At 38.2% G+C, this 25957-nt stretch overlaps 1 protein-coding gene across 1 annotated transcript in view; it reads left to right on the top strand.

Annotated features, from left to right (window-relative positions):
* The first annotated feature begins 11173 nt into the window (after positions 1–11173).
* The window catches only part of LOC306852850 (cysteinyl leukotriene receptor 1-like), a 34060-nt gene continuing 19276 nt past the window's right edge, over positions 11174–25957 (top strand). The window contains exon 1 of the mRNA XM_079389961.1: positions 11174–11273. The gene's annotated coding sequence lies outside the window, so the exon portion shown is untranslated. The remainder of the gene's footprint in view (positions 11274–25957) is intronic.

Here is a 25957-nt window from a genome sequence, read left to right as displayed (position 1 = left end):
AATAATATATATATTCATCAAACCTCTGACAGTGAAATGAACAGCAGTTTTCAATAATAACTAACAGTACGCATACTTAGATGAATGACAGTATATCTAGTATTTTAATGCAGGACCATGAAGTGACTAAAACACATTGATATCTAGTAGGATTTAGGGAGGAACTATAGCCGATAAATCACTAGGATTAATCTTAGCCTGGATGTTAGCCTGCTCCGGAGCAGGCTAGCTGCAAAGTGTAAATCTCCATAGTAACTTAATGTAGATTAATTTAGCCTCCCTTCATGCAACCGAGTCAGGGCTAAATTCAGACAGGATAACTTGAAAATCCCAGCTTAATCCTTATCTTGCTTTTGTGCAATACCCCCCAGAGGTCTGACAATAATAGGTTCTATTGTATTTTGTTGTGCTGTCCGGTGTACACATGGTGTTAGAACTTATTAAATATTGTTACATATGATGTATTTATGACGAGACTGAGACTGAAAATCATTGATAAACAACAAGGTAATTGTAACTTATTTCAAGAATGATAATAAGAATAACAAGAATAAATAAAAATGCATCTGTGACTTAATATTGCTTCTTATTTTTCAGTGGGTTGAAAGCTCTCATTAAACACATGGCTTTCTTCTCATTTTTGTGCATTTTCAGATGTTGTGCCTATTTATGAATCAAATACATACTTTTCTGAACTTTTTAATATCATAATATTGGTTTTCTTCTTTCTCTTTTAAGAGTTTAGCTCCAACCCCAATTAAGCAGACCTGAGCAGCTGATCAAGGATCACCAGAAACTCTGCAGAACGTTGGTCCTCCATGCCCAGGACTGGACACCAGTGTTGTAAGTCATCAATCTAGAAGTCATCCTGCCTCTCTGAATTGTCATGTTCAGAACATATTGCAGGAGATCTCGACATTGTCTCTCAAGGTCCACTTACATGCAGAGTTTTGCTCCAACCTAGTGCAGTGCACGTGAACAAACTAAATCCCAAAGTATACTTCCATTTTGTACGCATACACTAGCATATGTGTACAGTCGAACGCGTAGCCTTTCAACATATACTCCAGCTGTGTGCGAACGCAGGCGGTCGACACATGCGCTCTAGAAAGCTTCATCCATGTCTTGTGTCTGCTCTATTTTTCCCTAAGTTATGACCGATAACAAATATTTTTGAACTCTTTTAAACCAAAGCTGAGCTGTCTCAACCCTCTCGCTCACAAGCGCTTGTCAATGCGGCTGTCTGTTGTTGTTGCAGTCTCCGCCATTTTGTTGTTCTGTCTCTTTAGGTTTGTTTTCTACTGTGAAACAACAGGCCGAGACAGTGTTGCCACCTTGTAGAAAAAACTGATTACTGAAAGATAACTTCAATGCGCATTTGCGACCGGCGCGTACAAACTAAGCACAGTTACAAAAATCGGGTGGTGTGTGTACAGTTCTGATGACGAAATTCGCGTCACGTGCTTCCCTTGCGTACGCGTAAAAACTGAAGTATACTTTGGGCTTAATCAATGTCTTCAGTTTTACTAACTATAAAGTCAAACAGGTGAGTGTGATCAGTAGTCAGTGGTTAAGGGCTTTCTCAATCACACATTTTTTACAGAGCACTGAAATGTTTGCTCCCTAAAAAAGCTGTGAAAACCAGGAAGCATCGATGCTCACTATGTTCCCTTATAGGAAGTTCTGAAGCTCAAAACTGAAGATAATTTGCTACAAAATGACACGTGATAGCTTTTAAAACACAAACTTATATTTCAGCAAAAACATGCATCACTAGACAGGTAATGTCTAATCTATCAAACATTTCCAATTTATTTATAACTGAAATCTTGCACGTACATGTAACAAAGTGTTTATCATAATGTGCTGTAAATAACATAAAAAAAGATATCAGTTTTACTGTTGTGCATAAATGTCAGTAGTGATGTTGTACAATGAGGACGGAAATAGTCACCAGTGTATAGTGAGCCCCTGTGCTTACCGATGCCTGAATCCGTGTACACAATATATTAATTTACAGCCTAGCGAACTATAAAGCTGATTGAGACGCACTCTTTGTATGGCAGTGGATCTTGAGGGCCAGAGTTGAGAACCCCTGACTGACTAGTTGATAATGAACAATGAGTACACTTTAATTTGTAGAGAAATATGCAATATTTGACTAATATTCAGTGATGCTGTTATCTTTTCTTCCCTTTTGTTTGTGTGTTAATCACAACACACAATGACAGTAAAGCACTGCGCTTGAGTTGGAAGCACAAAATGTACTTTTATTAACAGTGATGTGCAAAATGTAAGTTTTATATAGAAAATTAACATTCTACGCTTATTAAATGTACCATTATTCTTCTGTAGTATTATGTGTTACAGAAGTATACCCAGGACAAAGAGAGGACGGTTAAATGGTTTTATTGAGCAACACAGCAGAAAAAGCTGGGGATCAGGTGAGTATGCAGAGCAATACAACTTCGGATATCTTAATGAGGTAGGTGTCTTACAGGACCAGGGGATCGTGGATGGATGGGATGGAGAGAGAGAGACCACACCAGTATGGAGATCGGAGACGAGGAGAACATGCTGGAGAGAACACAGGAGGTAAGTACAGGAAACAACACTGGAAGGATATTACTTGAGACGCTGTCTTTCGTAGGGAAGGAGTCCACTGCGTGTAAACGAGACCGGATGTTGAAGTGAGGTGATGAAACTTCTTATAAGGCCAACTTGACGAGTGTGCTGATGTGAGACAGGTGCGTGTGATTATAATTCAGGAGAGGGAGTGCGCTGGGATTGGCTGGTGTGGTTCTCTAGCTGTTCTGGGTCAATATGGAACTGACCAACAGCTTCAGGGATTATAAAAGGAGCTCTCTTGCTTTATCTGTGATTCAGTCAAAGAGAAGATTGTGTTTTTCAAGGCACTTTGTGACTTTTCTTTCTTCATACCCAAAAAAAAGAGCAAAACTTTTACAAAATTGTATTTCTTTATGATTTAAAATTTTATAACATTGATTGTATAATTTCTAAATATAAAGTAAAAAGTAGAAATGAATAACTAATAAGCCTATAAGTGTTCCTCTACTTTTTTATTTTACAAAAGTGTTTGTTCACCACAAAGTATATTTTGGTCATCCCTTTATAAATAACAATCAAATGATATCCTTTTTAGAGTTTAAAGTGTTGTAAATAGTTGTGTGAAATACTTAATAGTGCTCGAATGTCTCTCTCAAAAGGTTGTACAAACCCTTTAATGTGTAATGTAATGAAATTAACCTATTTCTGCCACAACACCAAGGTTATAGTTAGCGTTACTACAGGTTATATGTCAGTGCTGTTTGACCTGTTTTTAAAAGATTTCTGTGCAGAATTGAATGCTTTTCACTAGAGCTTACGGCAACATTATTCATTCTGCAGCGAATTCAAGTGCTTCTCACTGGATCTGTACAGCACTGTACAATAACACAAAATCAACACTGCTTCCTGAGTAAACCTGTTCAGAGCTCGGAGAAGTTTGTTTGCGCTGTGCTGATCTGAGCTGATAAACGGTCCGTGCTGCACAGCTCAAACGAGTAGCATGGTTTCACTAGCTTTTGTTCCGCTTGCTGTTTGATGTTTCTCGTATGCAACACTAATAGCAGTGCTTATGAGCTGGGGCAATGCAGTGGTCATGCCAGTGCAAATAGTTCTCATGCTGTAACTCATGCTGTATGCCTTTTGTGCCCAGAGGTGGAAATGCCCTAACAGTAGGGAAAACTCAAGTGTATACTTCTCATTTTGGACAACCATTGTTTTTATGTTTTTTTATTATTATTATATATATTTTTTTACATTTACATTTTGGTTATTGTTTTCTTTCTCACTTCAGATGCTGGAGAAAAAACAGCCAGGCTTCTGTCGTGGCTCAATAAGCCAGGATTGGGATGGTGGAAGCAGCAGAAGAAGCAGAAGATCAGAGATCAGGCAGAGATACTGGTGCCTCTGAAGGAACAGATTTACCTAATGTGTTAGTTAAACCAAAAATGTTCATCACTCACCTTCATGTCGTTCCAAACCTTGAAGACATTTGTTCATCTTTGAAACATAAATGTAGATCTTTTTAGAGAGATTTCTGCCCCTCCATTTCACAGTTTATGCAACTACCACTTTCAAGCCTCAGAAAGGTAGTAAAGGCATCAGTAAATTAATCCATGTGACTCCAGTTGTTTAACCTCAATTTTATGAAGGGATGTGAATGTTTTGTGTGCACAAAAAAAACATTGCATTTTTCTTTATAAAATAACACATTCACGAGAGCACCATGGTGCATCAGTGTGGGGTTGGAGTGACAGCTGGCCATCTCATAGTGATTTTGTGAAAATGGTTGGATACATAATAAAGATTTTGTAAATAAAGACATACTTTTTTTTGTTTTTGCGTACATGAGGCATCTGTTAAAAATATCTTCATTTGTGTTCTGCACAAAAGGGTCTTATGGGTTTGGAGTGACAATAAACAGTAATTAACAACAGAATTAAATTTTTTGGGTGAAATATGTTCTAATGTGGTTATAATTAGTCATTGTTTGGGGAAGTCGTGGCCTAATGGTTAGAGAGTCGGACTCGTAATCCAAAGGTTGTGGGTTCGAGTCTCGGGCCGGCAGGGATTGTAGGTGGGGGGAGTGAATGTCCAGCGCTCTCTCCACCCTCAATACCACGACTGAGGTGCCCTTGAGCAAGACACCGAACCCCCAACTGCTCCCCGGGCGCCGCAGCATAAATGCTGCCCACTGCTCCGGGTGTGTGTTCACGGTGTGTGTGTGTTCACTGCTGTGTGTGTGTGTGTGTGTGTGTTCACTGCTGTGTGTGTGTGTGTGTGTGTGTGTGTGTTCACTGCTGTGTGTGTGTGTGTGTGTGTGTGTGTTCACTGCTGTGTGTGTGTGTTCACAGTGTGTGTGTGTTCACTGCTGTGTGTGTGTGTGTGTTCACAGTGTGTGTGTGTTCACTGCTGTGTGTGTGTTCACTGCTGTGTGTGTGTGTTCACTGCTGTGTGTGTGTGTGTGTGTGTTCACTGCTGTGTGTGTGTGTGTGTGTTCACTGCTGTGTGTGTGTGTGTGTGTGTGTGTGTTCACTGCTGTGTGTGTGTGTCTGTGTGTGTTCACTGCTGTGTGTGTGTGTTCACTGCTGTGTGTGTGTGTGTGTGTTCACTGCTGTGTGTGTGTGTGTGTGTGTTCACTGCTGTGTGTGTGTGTGTGTTCACAGTGTTTGTGTGTTCACTGCTGTGTGTGTGTTCACTGCTGTGTGTGTGTGTTCACTGCTGTGTGTGTGTGTGTGTGTGTTCACTGCTGTGTGTGTGTGTGTGTGTTCACTGCTGTGTGTGTGTGTGTGTGTGTGTTCACTGCTGTGTGTGTGTGTGTGTTCACGGTGTGAACTTTGGATTGGATAAATGCAGAGCACGAATTCCGAGTATGGGTCGCCATATGTCACGTCACTTTCACTTTTTTATAAACATTTTCAATATTTTAGAGATTTATTGTTTTGAAAAATTATGTTTATATAGAAGAGATGGATTCAAAGATGGATTAATTTGCTTTAAAAGTCTTTAAATTGTTAAAAACAAAACACACACAAAAAAAATACTGCTCTTTTGAAAGTTCTATCCAAAGAATACTGAAAAATATCACAGTTTCCACAAAAATATTGAGCAGCACAACTGTTTTCAACATTGATAATAATGAGAAATGTTTCTTGAGCAGTAAATCAGTATATTATAATGATTTCTGAAGATCATGTGACACTGAAGACTGCAGTAATTATGCTGAAAAGTTAGTTCACATGAATACATTACAATTTACAATGCATTCATATAGTAAACACTTATTTTTGTAGTTATATTTCACAAAATGACCGTTTTTAAGGTATAATTGATCAAATGCAGGCTTAAGATGTGATCAGGAATGCAGTGGTGTAGTGGAGGGTATACGCAGGTCTACGGCGTATACCCACTTCTTTATCAGTCGGCATTCCGTATACCCACTTCTAAATCCCGTCTGATGCGCATCATTCAGTAGTGTCTTGCATTAGCGAAAAAAAATTAAAGATCAGCACATGAGTAGCTAACCCAATCAAATTGTGAATAAATGCAAATATTCCCTAAGAACAACCCCGAGGAGCCGGCTTCCCTTGAAATATGATAGCAACCGCCCCACCCCACGATAATCTACCAATCTCCAACGCCATTGGATCAGAGCACTGTCAATCATTACCTGATTCGCTGCCTGTCATTTTAGCAATGTTCAACGCCATTTCAATTAATAAGAAAGATGAAGAGAAGTATTCAAACAAAAATTTGTTTTCAGAATTACAAACGACCTTGCAATGCTACATCGGTGCTGTTAGCCAGCAGCTCAGCTAACGATAGCGATGCTACAACTGTGCCGTTAGACAGTACCGCGGCTAACGTGAGTCAAGCGACCGCACCCGAGCCGGCGCCCACGCCCCCTTCGTCCACCCTGAGAGAGGGTGCCGACGACAGAGATGCTGCCTCTTCAGCTGAAGACGTTAACCAAGGTGAGCACTTTTTAATAACATGATGACCTTGTAAATTGTTAACATATGTTAGGGCTCAGCCTCGAAATTACCATATGGCCGTCATTGTATATCATGGGAGAAAAAGTCAGTCATGCTTAGAAAAACAGTAATCACGATTGGCCCACGATTCTGCACAAACAACAAAGCATGTGATTTACTATAACAAACTTCTGACAAAATGTTAATTGCTGCAGCCTATTTCATTTTTTACATTTTAATTATTTGAAAATTAATTTTAATTAATAATTCAATGACTCATTCATAAAGACCAGTTGTTTTATTACTGGATGATTAAGTGTTTTTGAACAAATCTCTTGAATGAATGATTCAATGACAAATAAATTTAGATTTCCCATTGTTTGTTGATTTTTGTCCGCATTGAATTACACCCCTGCTGAATGTAGGCTAAAAGCATGCTATTGTCAGTTTGTGACAGTTAAACCATCCAGTGACCACTGATGCATGGAAGGGGAGAGAAAGATGAAGTTAAACACTTTATTATTATTATTATTATTTATTTTTTTTTTGTTTTTTTTTATTTCTTCTTTCAATATAATATCTCAGTTACTTGAATGCGTCCATTATTTTGACATGTAGGTTTTGCTACATGTAGGTTCCAATTAATTTGTTAGTGAGGCTGTTTGAAATTCTTGAGTCAATTAACTAAATTCAGTAATGTTCAGGTTATGGTAATTGTTTCTGTTGTTACATTTATAGCCCATAATTCAATCCTTATGTTTTTTTTGTAGACACCAATAATGACTGGCCAGACCTGTGGACAGCCAAACAAAAAGAAGAATTTAAGTCCAAAAACCCCTGGTTAGGACACAAAAACTAAAAATTGGGTAAGCTTAGGTAGATTGTTAGTTTTGTCAGCTTCTAAAACAGTGGACGGAGAAGTATACTGTGTGTGTGTTTGTGTGCTTGTATGTGGAAGAAATGGACACTACACACATACAACTGTGAATACAGTAGTTACATTGTTGGTTTATGCTTCACAGGGTGTCTGGTCTGTAGCAGTGTGAACTCCCTTGGGATCATCAAGGAGCAAGGTGTATCTCTCTCAAGAGAATGGATGAACTTTGAAATTCAGGCGTCTGTCCAGGGAAGTAGAGAGACAAGTCTATCAGCCTTGAGAAATAAGGTGAGGAAACATGCTTTGTCTAAGGCACACACTCAAGCTGTGAAGATGGCAGAACAACAGAAGGAAGGGGTCTTTGAGAATACAGTGTTGGCTATGACTGAGTCCTACATGAAGGAAACTGAAGCTGTGTTTCGAACAGCCTACCATTTGGCCAAAAAGAACAGACCCTTTTCTGACCATGAGAGCCTCATTGAGCTGCAAGAATTGAATGGTGTAAAAATGGGCTCGATACTTCATTCACGTTACAGTGCTACACAAATAATCAAACATGTTGCCAGTGAGATGCAGAGCAAAATCGTCAGTAGCATTATAGCATCATCGAGTAAGTTAGCTGTCATAATTGACGAGGCCTCTTCTTTAAGTCACAAAGCTGTCATGACAGTTTCAATTAAAGCATCAGTTCAAGAAGAAAGCCCTGAATTCATATTCCTTGAGCTTGTTGAACTGAAAAATCAGAGAGCAGATGGCATAGTAGAGGGTTTACTCACTTGTTTAACGAATGCTGGCTTTACAGAAGAATGGCTTCTTGAAAACTGGGTAGCATTTGTGACTGATGGTGCCAGCGTCATGCAAGGAAAAAAGTCAGGAGTAGCAACCAGGTTGACCTTGAGATTCCCAAAGCTTTTTGTATGGCACTGTATGAACCATAGACTTGAACTAGCTGTGTCAGATGCAGTTGATGAGGTAAACTCTGTCAATCACTTTAAAGCATTTATGCACAAGCTACATTCTCTGTACAGTATGTCAAACAAAAATGAGCGTCAACTGAAAGATGCAGCAGCTGAAGTAGGCTCACAACTTCTTCACATTGGCAGAGTCTTGGATGTACGCTGGGTGGCCAGTAGCTTTCGGGCTGTTCATGCTGTTTGGACATCACTGGGAGCTCTTGTGCAGCACTTTAAGAATGCTTGTTCTGATGAGAGGAGGTCCAACAAAGAGAAGCAAATGTACAGAGGTTTATTGGACCGTGTTCAAAGTCCTGAATTTCTTTGTGACCTTGGGCTTATGTATGACACACTCCATGAAGTCCGGGAAGTCGTGGCCTAATGGTTAGAGAGTCGGACTCGTAATCGAAAGGTTGCGGGTTCGAGTCCCCGGTCGGCAGGGATTGTAGGTGGGGGGAGTGAATGTACAGTGCTCTCTCCACCCTCAATACCACGACTGAGGTGCCCTTGAGCAAGGCACCGAACCCCCAATTGCTCCCCGGGCGCTGCAGCATGGCTGCCCACTGCTCCGGGTGTGTGTTCACGGTGTGTGTGTGTGTGTGTGTGTGTGTGTGTGCATTTGTTCACTACTCACTGCTGTGTGTGTGCACTTGGATGGGTTAAACACAGAGCACCAATTTCGAGTATGGGTCACCATACTTGACAATACGTCACGACTTTAAAAAATGAACTAAGTGTCCTGTCTCAGGAGCTTCAGGCTCGTTCTGTAACTCTCCTCAGAGCAGAGCATCTGCTGAAACGCACAATAAGAGTTATACATTCATTTAGAGAGAGTCCAGGTGAGAAATATAGTGAGGCTTTAGAAGCAAAAGAGAGTGGGGTGTATCGATCTATAGCTTTGAAAAGAAATGCAAGGCTCAAGCCTATAAATCCAGGCCAGTTCTTACAAAGCCTTGTGAACAATCTTGAGCAACGCTTGTCTTTCGAAGAGGAGACTATCAAGGACCTCAGCATCCTTGATCAGAGTAAATGGCCATCAAACCCCAGCATCCGCCATGGTGAAGTACAAGTTAAGCAGCTGTGCAAGCGATTTAACTTGTGCACGGACCAAGCACTGAATGGGATGCGGGACCTATTGGAAGAGCCTAATAGTGAGCCCAATGGCTTAAAACCATTCATTAACTGTATGAAAACAATCCCTGTAAGCACAGCAGAGTGTGAGAGAAACTTTAGCCTTATGAACAACATAAACACAGACAAAAGGGCTGTCCTACTGGTATCAAACATTTCAAACTTAATGATGATAAACATCAACGGGCCCCCTACTTCCAAGTTTGATCCTAGAAAGTATACAAGGACCTGGTTGAAGAGCCACCGTGCTGCCTCTTCTGTGTGTTCTAGACAATGCATTGTGAAAACTCCAGCAGAGAGCAAGTCTGTCTGGAATATACTGTAGTACAGGGAGTAGACAGGCTGTTTATAGGCTTAAAGACCTACACTGACAATAAATTGTGTGTTCAAAATCAGTTATTTCATTGAAGTTAAGTCCCTTGGACCAAAAATGTTAACTCTTATTTAGAAACCCTGCATTGGATAAAAGAGTATATATACCTGTGGTTTTCATGCATTTATTGTAAAATGTATATATTTTTGTTCATTATATTTAACTAAATATTGTTATTTTGAGAATATTGTTTTACATATATTGTTGAATTCTTTGAATGATGATGATATTTTAAACCAAATATTGTTTTTTTAACATATATTGTTTTAAAAAATATTGTTGAATTCTTTGAATGATGATGATATTTTAATATATGTTAAAAATAAACTAATCTCTGGCTGAAACACCATGTTTGCCTTATCTTGAATATATCTTATATTCATGCATTAGACCTGTGTAGGACCAGTAATATTTGCAAAATGCCCCTTACAAGTAGTCTACTGGCAAGAGCTGATTAAATGTAAAAACTGTAACTTGAATGCAATGTAAGTCGCTTTGGATAAAAGCATCTGCTAAATGTAAATGTAAATATACTGGTGCAGACTACTTGCAAGGTGAGCAAACAGTTGTCCAATTTTCATGTGTGGTGTGGATGGACTAAGGAATAGTTCACTCAAAATTCATCATTACTGTATGTACTGTAGTTGTCTCTTCCTGTAGTCTGTGGGCCAGTATTGATTGCAAAATCTACACGTCTTCTGTGGCTAATATTAATTTCATATTAATTTCATAATGATCCTCATTCTGTGAAATCAGGCAGCAGAAGTTAAGTGAAAATGTACTACTCATTTTGGGGTTAACTAAATATGCACGATTAGTCTTACATGGTCTTTATAACCATGGTGTTCATCCTTTGCTGGACCGCTTAAAAAAATTGGGGGTACAAATTAAGAGTATACCCACTTCTCCAGGGACCACTACACCACTGCAGGAATGTGTTTCTTTTGTATTTGTATTTGCATTTTTGTATTTATAAAGATGTATTTAATGTGTCAATAAATGTTTTGGTACTCTTTTGTGAATTGTTTTATTTTGACAGCTATTATGAATATGAAATATAAATATAATCATGAATTCACGAATGGAATTAGGTCTGAAAATACGTCTTTTCAACTTCAACTTTACAACCACATTTAGACATAATTTGGACGTCTTTTTATAGACGTATTTTCGACGACCCGAAAAAGATGTCTTTTCACCTTTCATTTTTCAACCAAATTTGGACGTTGTCTGGCACTGTCGTCTTCTCAGCGAGTGTTTGCTGGGTGGGGAGGTGCTACTCGAGATCGTGTCATACTGCCTTCCTCATGCGTTCAACTCAAAGAAAGTCTATTTGTGAAAGAAGGACACGTTTCGTGTTGCTGTGACGGGACTGCTCGACCGAAGACGGACTGATAACGGTTAGATAACACTTTATTTACACTGCTCATGTATCACCTGTCAATAGCGTGCGGGGTGCTTTCAGAATGATTATTTGATATCGAAGTTTGTATAAAGCCTGCGTTTGTAATAATGTCTGAGCTGAATGAAGTGAATTACTTTCCTTGCTTATATGCTCCAGTGAGCTCCGTGTTGTCTGGTTCCCAAACGCTCTTCAGAATCTGTTATTTTGTTTCGCAAAAGAAAGAAATGCGCATGCCATGAACCATTTTGGGTGGAGTAACCCTTAAAAACGTTACCGCCAGGGAAAAGGTAATACTACGATCTTTAAGAATAATAAAATATGTAAAACAGTTAAGTTAATGTAATAAATTGCATTACAAATAAATATAAGAGAAAATAAACACTAAAAGTCCATAGTCTTATGTTAAACTACTTAAAATTGTTGTTCTAAAACGGGATCTGATTGGCGTTATTGGTTTAAACTCTTTCTGCTGAAACACTTTCTGTACAAAACTAACACAATAAAGCACTTCCCAGCTAGACAACTATCTGATGACTGTGCCTTTGTAACTCTATGATGTATTTAGTAAGTTATTGCACATTGTTGATCAATAATTGCGTTTAGGTAATTTTGTTTATTTATTATATTTGTTATTAATGTCATATTAAAGATGAATGTATTTTAATTGCTTATAATATACATCCATTTGGATTACACAGCTTTAACATAAACAGACTTAATGTGATGCATATTTATCAGTAATATAAGAAGCAATTAAACAAATTGTGAAGGTAAATGTTTAAATAAACAATGATCAGGTTTATATATTCATCATCAATAACTCCAAATTATTGCATGCAAACCAATCACGCTCATTAACTAATTTAATATTGCTTATTCAACATTTAGCCATATTTTTCATCAGAGGGCTTTATAAAAGTGCTCATCTGTAGAAGAAAAAAAGAAAAAAGTTTTTGGAGAAGAGTATTATTTTTGTCTCTCTTTTTTGTGGAATGTGAGCATTAGCGCTGTAAACACTCTCATGTCATGCGTTTCATTCATACTTGAGGCTGGAGTGCGCCCCCAAGCTGTAAGAGAGAGAAAAACGACTATTTCGCGTGTGTGCGTGTGTGTGTGTGTGTGTGTGTGTGCGTGCCTGCGTGCGTGTGTGTGTGTGTGTGTGTGTGTGTGTGTGTGTGAGTGAGTGTGTGTCTGAGTGTGTGTGTGTGTGTGTGTGTGTGCGTGTGTGCGTGCGTGTGTGCGTGTGTGTGTGTGTGTGTGTAAGAGCGTGTGTGTGTGTGTGTGTGTGTGCGTGCGCATGTGTGTGTGTGTGTGTGTGTATACATATAAACCTCTCATTGTTCTCACTGAACTGTTCTAACTGATGGAATATGAACAGAATGAACACAATTGCGACAGTATATGATGTATCTCTGGTATTTAGTAGTTGATATTAAAAATGTGCAGGGTCTTTGTACGGTGTTTAAAAAAAAATTACATCAAGAAAATCATAAATTTACTTAAGAATAAAAACATTAACTCTTGTTATCTAAATATTGCTTTCCCCTTGAATAAAGTGTTTTGCCCTACTGACAGATTTATTTTTAAGCAAAAACAAATATTTTGATTCATTTTTTTTTTTTCAGAAATGTCATATCTTAAATAATTTTGCTTAACAAAAATACTAAGTAAGAATTTTGTGCGTGTTTGTTATTTAACCTAGTTTTCAGTAGTTCAGTCGTCTGCATGATGACCTTCTGCTAGTCAGTTTGCATGCATGTAAACTAGGCTTGCTGTGATAGACGGTGTTGGCGTGATTTGTATTAATCTGCATTGCTCTAAAATCCGTTTTGAGAAATTATATTTTTCTCCCATTCGAAACTGAATCCTGCATTCATGAGGGATTTATATGTCACTCTCAAATATTGATGCGCGGATGAGCTAAAACATCACCCGAATCCGCAGCTTCAAATAAATGATCCACCCACCAGCTGCCCGCTCCTATATTTTTGTCTGATTTAGGTAACCGCAACCGATCGTCACATTCAGGGTTCATACGGTCATGAAAAACCTGGAAAAGTCATGGAATTTTAAAAGCAATTTCCAGGCCTGGAAAGTTTTGGAAAAATAAATAAACCCAGAATGTTTTGGAAAAGTCATGGAAATCTATTTCACAATCCTCTGTATAATAGAATTATGTTTAATTAGGTCCTTTCAGCTGTAAAATTAGGGAAATTACTGCAAAACATTTATTCAATATAGCGTGTAGGTTAGATGAGTAAATAAATCCACACAAACCATCAGATCAAATCGGTCATTGAAAACAGCATGAGTGATTCAGCTGGACCGCGTCTAATTCTCTCTTTGACCATCTCTTCACATCAGTGCATAGTGCTGCTGCTGTCTGTGAGTACCAAATTAAGTTTGCAAGCAAATCTTGTTGAGCTTAAGTGGCCAAATACACAAAATTACGTCAAAATGGTCGCCCTGGCGAGTATCCTCATAAACACGGTTTTGTCTTAAGTTAATGCAAACAGTTGCAAAAGAAAACCCATGTGTATAATTGTAACGGGGCTGACGAGACGTGAGACGTGCGGATCCATATGCAGAGCTTTATTATAAAACATGGTCAGTAAACAGGCAGGGTCAGATAGTGGCAAACAGGTATGGCAAGGGCAAGACAAAGCAGTCCGTGGAGCAAGCGTGGGTCGACGATCAGCGAACAGTATCCAAAGGGGCAAGGCAGAGAGATAATCCAGAAACGAGAGCAATAGTCCAAACGGCAGAGGCGAAGGGTAAAACCAGAAAACACGGGCAAGGTCAGACATGGAAAACTATGACCAGAAAACGCAAGTCCCAGGCTTAAATAGTGAATGATTGTGAGATGGTAATCAGGTGTGGGCGAGATAATTGAGAACAACTGTGCGTGTCGTCATTGCAATGGATTATGGGAAATGGAGTCTAATGTGCAGTGTAGTGAAAAGTCCATGGGGTGACCGGGTGACCTCTAGTGGTGAATGAGTGGAAGTGCATGGCCAGGATTCGTGACAATAATAACCACTGGATTCGTGAAATAAGTCTTGTGACAGCAGCCTAATAAAGCTGTGCCGTCTGTCATTAATGTGAATCAAACAACCAAAGACAGGAAGCTGCTCTTGACTAAATCATGTTTTGTTGAATAGGCTTATTTTAATATGTTAATTTACACTTTATTCAATTTCTGTGGCCTATTTAGAAAATGTAGTTAATATTTGCATCATTAATGATTTGTCTTATCCACCCGCGACCCACCCGCAAATAATCAGAATGCATTTTTTATTAATCGACCCACCCGCCATCCGCGCATCACTACTCCCGAAGCTTTGCTGCTTGTGCAGGGTATATCCCTACTTGCAAATAAAAACAAAACTTTTATTCAAATTCTTAACGGATTATACAGTATTTAGCCTAGAAAGTGCGCAAATAGCCTTTGCTTTATAATCACTAAAAAGGTGTCACTTACTTCAGTTTATCGCAATCTCACAAAGTTCATGAACAATGAACCTCTTATTTACATCATGTTACAGTAAGAGGATTCGCAAACATGCAGGAAAAATATCCGGCGTTTAGAGATGAGTGAAGGCAATGGCCAATCACAGGTGTTCCAGAAATCAACAGATGTGTTTGTGATTGGCTACATTGCTCAGTGCTACAAAGACACATTGTAAATAGATTATTCTGGTGATTTCCAGAGCACAAACACAAATACTTATACTGATGCCTATACCAAATCTGTTTCGCCAATGTCCTATTATTACAGTTTTAACTTAGGTGCTTTTGACTGCGTGAGAAAATGGATGTGTGGCGTGAGAGCATGAGAAATGTGTCAACTGCATGAGTCTCATGCTGAATGTGTGAGTGTTAGTAGCCCTGTATAGTGATTCATTAAAGGCAGTGTAAGCGGTTTTTCTAAAACATTTAGAAAACTGAGTCAAGGCCAAGTACTAAAACAAACTTATATCCAATCAGCAGTAAGTTTCTACACCGTGTCTACACCAGACACGCCACGTCGCAACAGCTAAAGTCTGCTCACACTGGACGCCTGTATTTCAGTCCAGAATGTAGTTGTTTAAAACTCAAATCTGCGGTTTATTTATAAAAACAGTGCCTATTTGAAAATGTGCTTCACCGATTTCGAAGACGTGAGCTCCAGGCGATCACCGGATGCTCAGTGCTCATTTATCAAGTACCTCGGCTAGACCTTCTGACATTTACCGCTGGCTCTGATGTCTCTGTAGTGGTTAAACATAAGATATAATTCGTTTTGGGTAAATCTAACAGGTAATCTTTGGTCTTTATTGTTCTATTAATATGTTCAAATGAAAATGAAAACAGGCAATGTTTGATATAATATTTTGTTTCATTGTAATGTATGTACGTTCCCTGAACTATATTTCTGCAGCTATTAATATGTTTAAATGAAAAGGAAAAGAGGCAGTGGTGTTTGATATATTTCGTCTATAAATACAGTGAGGAAGACTCCAGTAGCCGGGAACTGGCTGATGTTATCAAGTACGCTGCTCTTTGCAGAATTACCGGACTTGCATCGTTCCTCCGCGGGACTCACACTCCCTAGTCTAACTCGTGAAGTCCAAATACCGAGGACGCAAGTCCCAAATTTGCATTCTTGGTATTGAGAAACATGTGCCGACCTAACATTACGTCACCAGACTATTTGCCTAATCTTATCCGTAGTTTAGACCCCGATGGAAACGCAGACAGCAAAAGGTCTGGGGGGAAAAAATGTTCCTGGGACATTGTTCCAGGTCATTTCGGTGGAAAAGCGGCTTGTGTTTCACAGAACTAATCGTTGCCTGGGTTGCATAGGCTACATATATGTGGGGCGGATCTATCAAAATATCGTGGCCTATTGTGGCCTAATGGTTAGAGAGTTGGACTCGTAATCCAAAGGTTGTGGGTTCGAGTCTCGGGCCGGCAGGGATTGTAGGTGGGGGGAGTGAATGTCCAGCGCTCTCTCCACCCTCAATACCACGACTGAGGTGCCCTTGAGCAAGACACCGAACCCCCAACTGCTCCCCGGGCGCCGCAGCATAAATGCTGCCCACTGCTCCGGGTGTGTATTCACTGCTGTGTGTGTGCACTTTGGATGGGATAAATGCAGAGCACAAATTCCGAGTATGGGTCACCATACTTGGTCGTATGTCACGTCACTTTATAAAAAAACACCCTTCTCTATGGCATCTCTATAACAAACCAGCAGTGACAGAAGACCAGACATAAGATGGATCTAGCAGCAGTTTGGATCTTTCTCCTCACCCAGGGAGATCAATCCTAGTGATGGACACTTTCGAAGCACTGCCTTGTGAAGGTTCAAAACCTCTGTGAATCATGTGTTTCGAACCAGTGCAAATATCAAACTACCAAAGTCACGTGATTTCAGTAAACGAGGCTTTATTACGTCACAATTGTTTCGAACCATGCGTGTTCAATGAGATCCAAAAGCCGCAAAACATTGAACCATGTCAATGTTTACATTTAATATTATATTAAAATAAAACATTTGCAGTGGGTTTGTAAGGGCTGTGTTATGTACTGTATGTTTGATCTGAGTTTTTGTTGCATTTACACCGTTTTAACCAGCAGGCGTCACCAGTGTGTGGTGTCTCAAAGCTTCGTAACAGTGCAAAGCAATTAATTTAGTTCATTCGAAGCTTCACCCATCACTAATCAATCCCTCGATTTGCATACATAGAGGTTTTTAGAACTGGTCCATCTTGTTCATTGTGATGATGACAGGCTCTGCATATTTTTCTGGGCAGGTTTGTGTCATAAAACCAGAGTGCAACTGCCCAAATGAGAATTTCATAGAATTTGTGTCCTGGGTTTTATCAGAGTGTGTATCACTGGCCTAAACCATTGTGTGAGTGAGGAGTTATTCTTCACCAGAGCCAAGCCAGCCACCGCCCATTAATTGTTAAACAAGTACAATTCAGCTATCAGCAGCTCTACTCTCTCAGACTTGCTCTCTCAGTCCCCTGCGCTTCCTTACAAGAGACGTCCTCAGAGATATTGCAAACAGGGTAAAGAAGCCAGCAACAATTAAAAATATTTTAGTATTGTAGCAAGACCAATATGCTTTTGTTTTTTTAAGATTTTTTTTGCTGCATATATGTCTTTATTGTGGGATTATAATAAATGCAGCATTAATAACAGCTAGCGAATGAGAAATTACAGCAGCAATACACATATTTTCCACCAGAGGGAGCCACATGATAAATCCTTTTAGAACTCAAAAGTTTAAAATCTTGACAAATGGTTCTATTCACCTTATTCCGCCCTGCCCACTTTTAATACTTTGCACGTCCACATTTTCTCATCCGACCACCGCTAAACTGACACGGCAAATCCGGTAACTAGTTCAGTAGTTTTAAGATTGTTTATAGCTATCTATAACTGTGGCAAAATGCCAAATAACGTTACTGCCGTAAATGTTTTAAATTGAGAGCACAATGAAAACTTCTGACGACGATCAGATGATCTCATACTGTCCCATCCATCATCACTGTTAACATGTGTAGACGATATGAAGAAGTGGCCAGAGGTAACCTATGGGGAGAGGTAACCTCTCACCTACATTTCACTGCTGGTTATACCCTGTATAATTGTGTATGTGACAAATACAAATCTTGAATTAATTCGTTCTGCCAGATATGGATAGTCAGAAGGAGTTGATGGAGTAGCAATGAAATATTATAAAAGTACTGAGGCCTACTAATATTTACATAGTGGGAAAGTGGGCCGTAAGGGTGATTTCATCTGTGATTTGTGTTTTAGAAAACGTATAATTTAATATAAGTTGTATGAAATCAGTTGTAAGAAGTTAGAATTTTCATATGTAATAAACCAAGATGGAATTTATTTGCAAACTTGACATGACTTATTCCTTCAAATCAGGAGACTTCATTCCTTTAAGTTTTAAGGGGAATCTACAGAGCTTACATTGTATGGTTTTATAAGAAATTACCGACAGCTAACATCTGGTCACATTGTAAAGATAAAAAAAAAAAAAAAAAACCTATTCACAACAGGTAACATCTGGTCATATTGTAAAGGTTTATAAAAATAAGCATTTGCAGATAGTCATCAGGAGCTGATCCCAAGTGTGTAGCTGGAAGCTGTTGGTGTATGTACTGGTAAGGTGCTCGGAAACTGAATGGAATGCATCCATTGTCCACCCTGTGTAGAGCAATTGTTCTCTCCTCCTAATCCAATTGTTATGGCAGCCCCTAACTGAGCATATAATCCTTTACATATTTGCATTCTGTTATCATCTACCATTACAGCTATAGGATTACAGCTAGCAACTAGCTTAGGTCCCTCTCAGCCGGAAGTAAGATGACAAAACGAACGCAATGGAGTCATGGAAAATAAGGTCAATATAGCATAGATAGATAGATAGATAGATAGATAGATAGATAGATAGATAGATAGATAGATAGATAGATAGATAGATAGATAGATAGATAGATAGATAGATAGATAAATTAATTATAGTTTCCTAAAGTTTAATAAAAAACAGTGCAAAGAAATATCCACAATATTTATTAGATCACTTTTAACTTTTTATATATCCAAATGATACTGAGGATATATTTGTCAAGTTGCCAGACATGACTGAATGTACTTCTGTCTAGTTAAAACAAATATTCAGTATTTGTCTATTTTTAATAAAGTACACAATGCTTCCATAAAGTCTTGTATTGTATTACTGCATAGTCTATATTGCAAAGGAATTAAAATAATATCTCTAAAATCAAGATTGATCTCGTTTTGCAATTGTACTTTTAATATACAGTAGGAAAGTAAGTGTGCTCCAACTTTTTCAAGGAGCAAATGCATGTCCTGTGTCTGAGTAAAAACAAAGATGAAATGATACTTTAAATATGAAACTAAACCCACCACTAGGTGGCATCCGTCTTAGTGAGTGAGTTGTGAAGTGAAGTGACATACTGCATATTGTTGGGTCATCCATTCAACTTTTTCCATCAAATGGCTGGTTCGTTCTGGAAGAAGGCAAGACACTGATATCTTCTTTATGAATGGGTCACTGAATTAATGGCTAATTAATTCTAAAAGTCTTGCTTCATTAAAAACCACTGATTAATTCAGTAATAAATCAATGTGCGTTGCTCGGAGATGCACAAGTTACAGTTCTGCTGAAAAAGGCCCAGGCTGTATTTCCTTCACCTGCCACAGGAGCTGCTCATTCAGTTCTACTCGGCTGTCACTGAGTCTGTCTTGTGCACTTCAATAACTGTCTGGTTTAGCTCAGCTACTAAATCAGACATCAGAATTACAACTCAGACAACCATCAGTTTTTATCAGTGAAGGTTTTTATCTAAAGATTGACATTTAATGATTTCGAAAGGCTTATACATGTTTTTATTTCATCTTGTGTAGACTATTGTAATGCCCTCTATGTTGGTCTCAACCAGGCCTCTCTCTCACGCTTGCAGTTAGGGCAGAATGCTGCAGCTCCACTTTTAACTCCAAAGCGAAAACAGGAACATATTTCCCCCTTATTGGCTTCCGGTCCATTTTAGAATTGATTTTAAGGTTTTAGTGCTTGCTTATATATCCCTAAATGGCCTAGACCCAACCTACCTTTCAGTGGCCTGTAGCACGAAGCCGGTTTGGGTTTTTACTCAGGTAAGTTCACGTTTAGTTTGAGCAAACTCTTAGTTTTCAGGCTTGGGTTGGTTTTGAGCGGGTTTGGTTACCATGGTAACTTACGCTACACAGCTGCCCTGCTCCAGAGCAGGTTTTATTCTGGGTTAGAGATCGCAAACCCAAACCTGGCCAATCATCTGTGAGCAAAGTGACATAGGTATATATAAATAATTAAATTCAGTTGATTCCTTTGCATAGTCATATTTTCTTTCTGCTGCCAAACTTTTGCCGCTGCAGAAGTGTTTATTCCTGCCTTGTAAATGCATTTAAATGTATTCAATTTTTAATAACGACATCTCTTAATCTTCAGCAGAAAAGTGAATTGTTTGTGAGAAGTGAATCAAACTGATGCTCTCCAGGCTCCCTGTAATTGGCTGTTTGCTGCACATGTCACACTTTCAGGTGCACACGCTCCAGAGTTAATCACAAACTCTGAGATGACAGAGAGAATTTATATCAAGCTTTGTGAGCCCAGTGAACCTGATCTAAACCAGTTTGCCTTTATCTGGCTTTGTCAACTCAAAACTTACTCTGCAAGTTTGTTAATCTCGCTTCCTGCTACAGGCCACTGATATTATTATACAACTGCACTTTCCATCCATGACCCTATGTTGCTGGCAGTCTCTAGAGTAAGACTGAAGCACAGGGGAGATCATGCCTTTGCAGTAGCTGACCCTAAACTCTGGAATTAATTACCATTGTCAGTGAGGATGGCCCCAACTCTGTCTGCTTTTAAAATTAGTCTTAAAACACATGTTTATTCATTGGCATTTAATTCAGTTTGAGAGCTGTGGATTTTCTTTTTGTCTTTGCTGTTATGGTTTTCTAATCAGTAATGTACTCGAATACTATGTACAGTACCTTATTGTTGTTTGTTTTATGACCCTTTATGTGCAGCACTTTGGTCAACTACTGTTGTTTTTAACAATAGAGAAATAAACTAAACTTGAAACTTGAAACCATCAACAGCTTCTTCAGTTCACAGTAATGTGCCTGCATTAACCCGAGAACACCCTCTAGTGTTCACACTCAAAATACACTGACATTCACTACATTCCCTTCCCCTTCATAATTACATCAGACTTAAACATATTATTATAACACAACATTATCAACATGACATTTTTTTAACAACAACAATCAAAAACTCAACCCTTAACTAAGCAGATATGATTTTCACTTTTTTTCTAATGTAGGCTTTGACTAAGGACTTCAGGTCGACGACTTCAGTCCCAGTAAGTTCAGGGTGCATTCTTGCCCTGCGGCTTTAACTCTGGTGGACTTGTATCATCTCAGGTCTGCCTTCCACAGGTGAAGTCTTTGACATAATTGTCTGCTATCTCCATTTGTTCCCTTCACATTACTGTCTTTTGATAGTGAAGAGCCCAAGGGTTCTGTTCAGTACCGGCACTTAATACTTTTCTTAATACTTTCTTCAGTAAAATTTTCTTCATAATCACAAAATTAGTAAGCTTTTTATAAAAAAAAATAAAAGTTCTCAATGTAGCCTAATAAGCCAAATAAACCTAATTTTCTTTTAATGTAATAGCTTATTTTACATAAAACTATGATTGCATTTTGAGCTCAGATTTATTATATTGAAAGATAATTATGATATTGTAAACATATAATAATAATTGCTTTAAAATATGTGCTGGTATTACCTTATGAACTGTGATTACATTATAAGTTGCCACAGTGTGTTCATAATGTAATAAATTCCTCCTACAATAACCTATTACATTATGTGAAAAATTGTTATTACATTGAAAAATTATTACATTATGAGCTCAAGATTTTATAAAGTTTTGAGAAAATTATTACATTATGAACATTTTATTACAATAATAATGTAATATTTATTACATTATGCACAGTTTTTACATTATGTGCAGTTATTATATTATGAGTTGCTACAGATGTGGACTTATATTATCCAGTGTTCAAATTGTGTCAAAGCTCTTGGGGGGGTCCCCCTAACCAGACCCCAAGCCCCCACCCCTTCCCCTTCAATAAATAATGGTGGTGATGGCGCAGTGGATAAGACACATGCCTTTGGTGTGAGAGACCCGGGTTCGAATCCACTGTGAGACACCAATGTGTCCCTGAGCAAGACACTTAACCCCTAGTTGCTCCAGAGGCGTGCGACCTCTGACATATATAGCAATTGTAAGTCGCTTTGGATAAAAGCGTCAGCTAAATGAATAAATGTAAATACATTAAATTAAATGTTATATAAATAGGATTCATATTTTTGGTCTTGTCCTCGTTATCGTTGAGAACCTAACTCTAAGATAAGCTTACGATGATCAGTGTGTTCCAAACAATCACTAAGCAAAGAAGAATTTGATATTCAGCCTAGGGGTGTGCGATATTGACAAAACATTATATCACAAAATTTTCTGGGATTTTATCAATACCAAATAATCAGACGATATTTTGCCGAGTGTATTGCCCTGCAGGACTGCCGTAGACAGCTGACTCATAAAGCTTTTGATATTCTTCATATTCTGTGTGGTCAGTTCTCACCAGTGACAAAAATTAATATTTCCAACAAGTTTAAAGAGATTTTTACCCTTTATGGCCATTTTAACCTTTATAAAGCCATTTTGCTCTAGATGTGTGCATTATCTTTTGCGTCATATTCTTATATTTAATCAATAAAATCTGTTAGAATAATAAGACATTTGGGGCTGTTACCAAACAAATAAAATCATTATCAACAAAATGCATTTTTGCAATGCAGAGGAAACAGACGTTTAGACACAGTTAAGGTCGCTTCACACTGAGCGTGATGCGAAAAAGCGAGGAGAATCAGCAATGAACGGTGCTTTCACACCGAGCAAAGGCAAAGACTGTACCATCTGCGACAGCTGAGGAAATTCAGGGTCTCACCAGCAATCCTGAAAACTTTCTATTCAGGGACCATAGAAAGTGTATTGACTCAGTGCATCTCAGTGTGGTATGGAAACAGCTCCAATCAGGACTGCAAAGCACTACAGAGAGTTGTGCGCTTAGCTGAGCACATCTCAGGGTCTGCTCTCCCCTCTCTGCAGGACATCTACCTCAAACGCTGCAAAAATAGAGCTGTTAAAATCATCAAGGACTCTAATCACCCTGGTAACCGTCTATTCACTTTGCTTCCATCTGGTAAGCGCTTCCGTAGCCTGATGGCAAAAACTGAGAGACTTAGGAGGAGCTTCTTCCCCCAGGCCATCAGGCTCCTAAACTCTAACTCTGTGTCATAACATCACTTGACTCCATGTAAATATCACCATATCAATAAGCTATTCATAATTTTTCTCTACCTCATATTGCTGCTATTAAATACCCTGGACAACTTTTTTACACATTCTTTTGCACATTCCTGTTATATTACTATTTATGTCAACAACATACTGACCTGCACATTTATATTTATATATTTTTTTATCTTTTATTTTATTCCTCTTATTTTTTCTACTTTTCTTTTTCTTAATATTTGTATTCTTTATAATAGCACTGTCCTTGGAGCGGACCTGACCTACATTTCACTGCTGGTTATACTCTGTATAATTGTGTATGTGACGAATAAAAATCTTCAATCTTGAGCATGAACCGATTGATCACCTTCTGCTAATTTACACCTGCACGCTAGGTGGCGCCGACCAGCAATGCATTTTTCCTCAGATATGTATCTCGCACATGGATTTAACATCGTCCACTGCTCTATGCACAGCATTAAATGAATATAGCTACATAAATTTTGGTTCTATGCCAGAAACACAAATTATCTATAATGCTTACCAGAATATGTCTTAAAATATAAATAGAGGTACAATTAGCATCAAGCCACATTTGAAAAAATATGTCATTATTAATGTATTTGCTTAAAACCCACTTTAAACCATCATAGAGTGCTTGTAATAACTCTTGATTGTGACTATAGTTGATTTTGATTTTGAATAGGCAGACATGCACTCTTTGTATTTTAATAACGCCACACTGCTTATTGTCATAAACATCCATTATTGTTATAAAAATACCATGACCTGCATACAAAACACATACATAAAATGTCACCATAATCATATGTCTCTTTGCTTTGATATTTCATATGTAAAAAAAAAAAAAAAAAAGTTTCACTCGATTTTTTTTTTTAATACAGACGATCTGGAGAGTAAACGTACTCTGATCCATAACACTCGCGCACATGGAAGAAAACAGACAGTGCTCTCCAGATCACATAATTCAGTGGATAATTAATAGAAATTATATTAAGAATATTAAGAGAAAAAAATTGTTCTCAGATACCAAAGATAACAAGAACTCAACATTCTCTTCTCTCTCGGAATACTCTTCTTCTGTGTTACAGTAGTTTACACTGCTTTTCGAAACAGTGCTACCATTCTTGCCTTTTTGTGCAACAGCAGCTGCTCCGGTCACGTGATCTAAGCTCAAATCTGATTGCGTAGCGACGGGGGAAAAAATCGACACACAGGATTGTATGCTTGTATTTTCGCTCTGCGAATGATCACGCCTGGTGTGAATAGTTCCATAGGGATCTATTGTATCGATTCAAAAGCATCATTGCCCTGAGTTCAGCTTTCAGTGTGAAAAGCCCTTTACATTACACTGCATTACACACTGTTCAAATGATGTGGTTCAATCGCAATGACTCACTTATTAACAGTGACTTGTTGCCACCTACTGGCGGATTTAATATCACATTTAAAGTATATATTTTTAAAATAATTTCAATTATTAATATTCATCATTTTACGATTAAAACATCAAAACGTTATTTATACTGCATGTCCCTCTAAGCTGCATTAAACGGTTGATTCATTCAGAAACAAAACACCGTCATGTTGCTCAGAGACACTAAACAGTGGCTTTGTTTGGGATTATTTTTGTTGGCGAAATAGAGCAAAAATAGGTAATATAGTGTCTAAAACATAGGTCTCTTAATACTAACTTCTTGTTTATTGAAACATTGTATAAATGTTCATGTGGCACTCTTCATGTGATTTAAATATATGAAATTATATAAATGTATATTTTTTCTGCTCCCATATCTAGACTGAATCATGCAGTGAAAGAACACAAATGAGCACAGTCAGTTAGTGTTTACATATTCATAACTCATCTTATATTCAATGAAGCTGTCCATACACTGTATGATGAATTAATATCTTATGTACAAACGAAGCACAAACAAATGAGACTATTTGAGGTAAATCTGGAGCAAGTGGGGGGCTGAGTGACCTCAGAATGATCACTATTTATTTTCTAAAAAAACTGAAGCAGCAAAAACGAAAATTTTTACGGCACAAACAAAGAAGACTATTTGGGGTAAATTTGGAGCACTTCAGAATGATCACTAAATAATATTTTAATAGCCTATCTAAAAAACTGAAGCAGCAAAAACGAAAATTTTTGCGGCACAAACCAGCACAAATGAAGCACAAACAAAAAAGATTATTTTGGGGTGGGGGAGGGCTGAGTGACCTCAGAAAAAGACCATTAATATTATTTTAATATCTTAAAAACCGAAGCAGCACGAAATAAACTTTTACCTACACAAACCAGCACAAACAAAGTGCATTGGGGTGAATTTGGAGTATGTGGAGGGGCTGAGTGACCTCAGAATGACCTATAGATATATTTTTTTATATCTAAAAATCCAAAGTAGCACAAACTAAAATTTTTACAGCACAAACGGAGCACAAACGATTGAGACTATTTTGACGACATTTTGCTTTAGGTGGGGGGTGCACTTCACGGTGCACTACCTTGCTTATGGTCAGGTAATTATGGTCAGCGTTTCAGTCTGAATCAATCTGAACATCTCTGATTGGCCACTGCATTCCTAAGATCAACAGAATCGTGTGTGATTGGTTATAATGAGCAACACTCTAAAAATGCATAAAATTAAAATATGATGTACAATATTTTATGATGAGCAGGTCTAAACTTAATACAGCAATC

This window comes from Barbus barbus (genome assembly GCF_936440315.1).
Source record: "Barbus barbus genome assembly, chromosome: 33".
In the NCBI taxonomy this organism is placed as follows: domain Eukaryota; kingdom Metazoa; phylum Chordata; class Actinopteri; order Cypriniformes; family Cyprinidae; genus Barbus; species Barbus barbus.
This window is presented reverse-complemented; position numbering and strand designations above follow the sequence as displayed.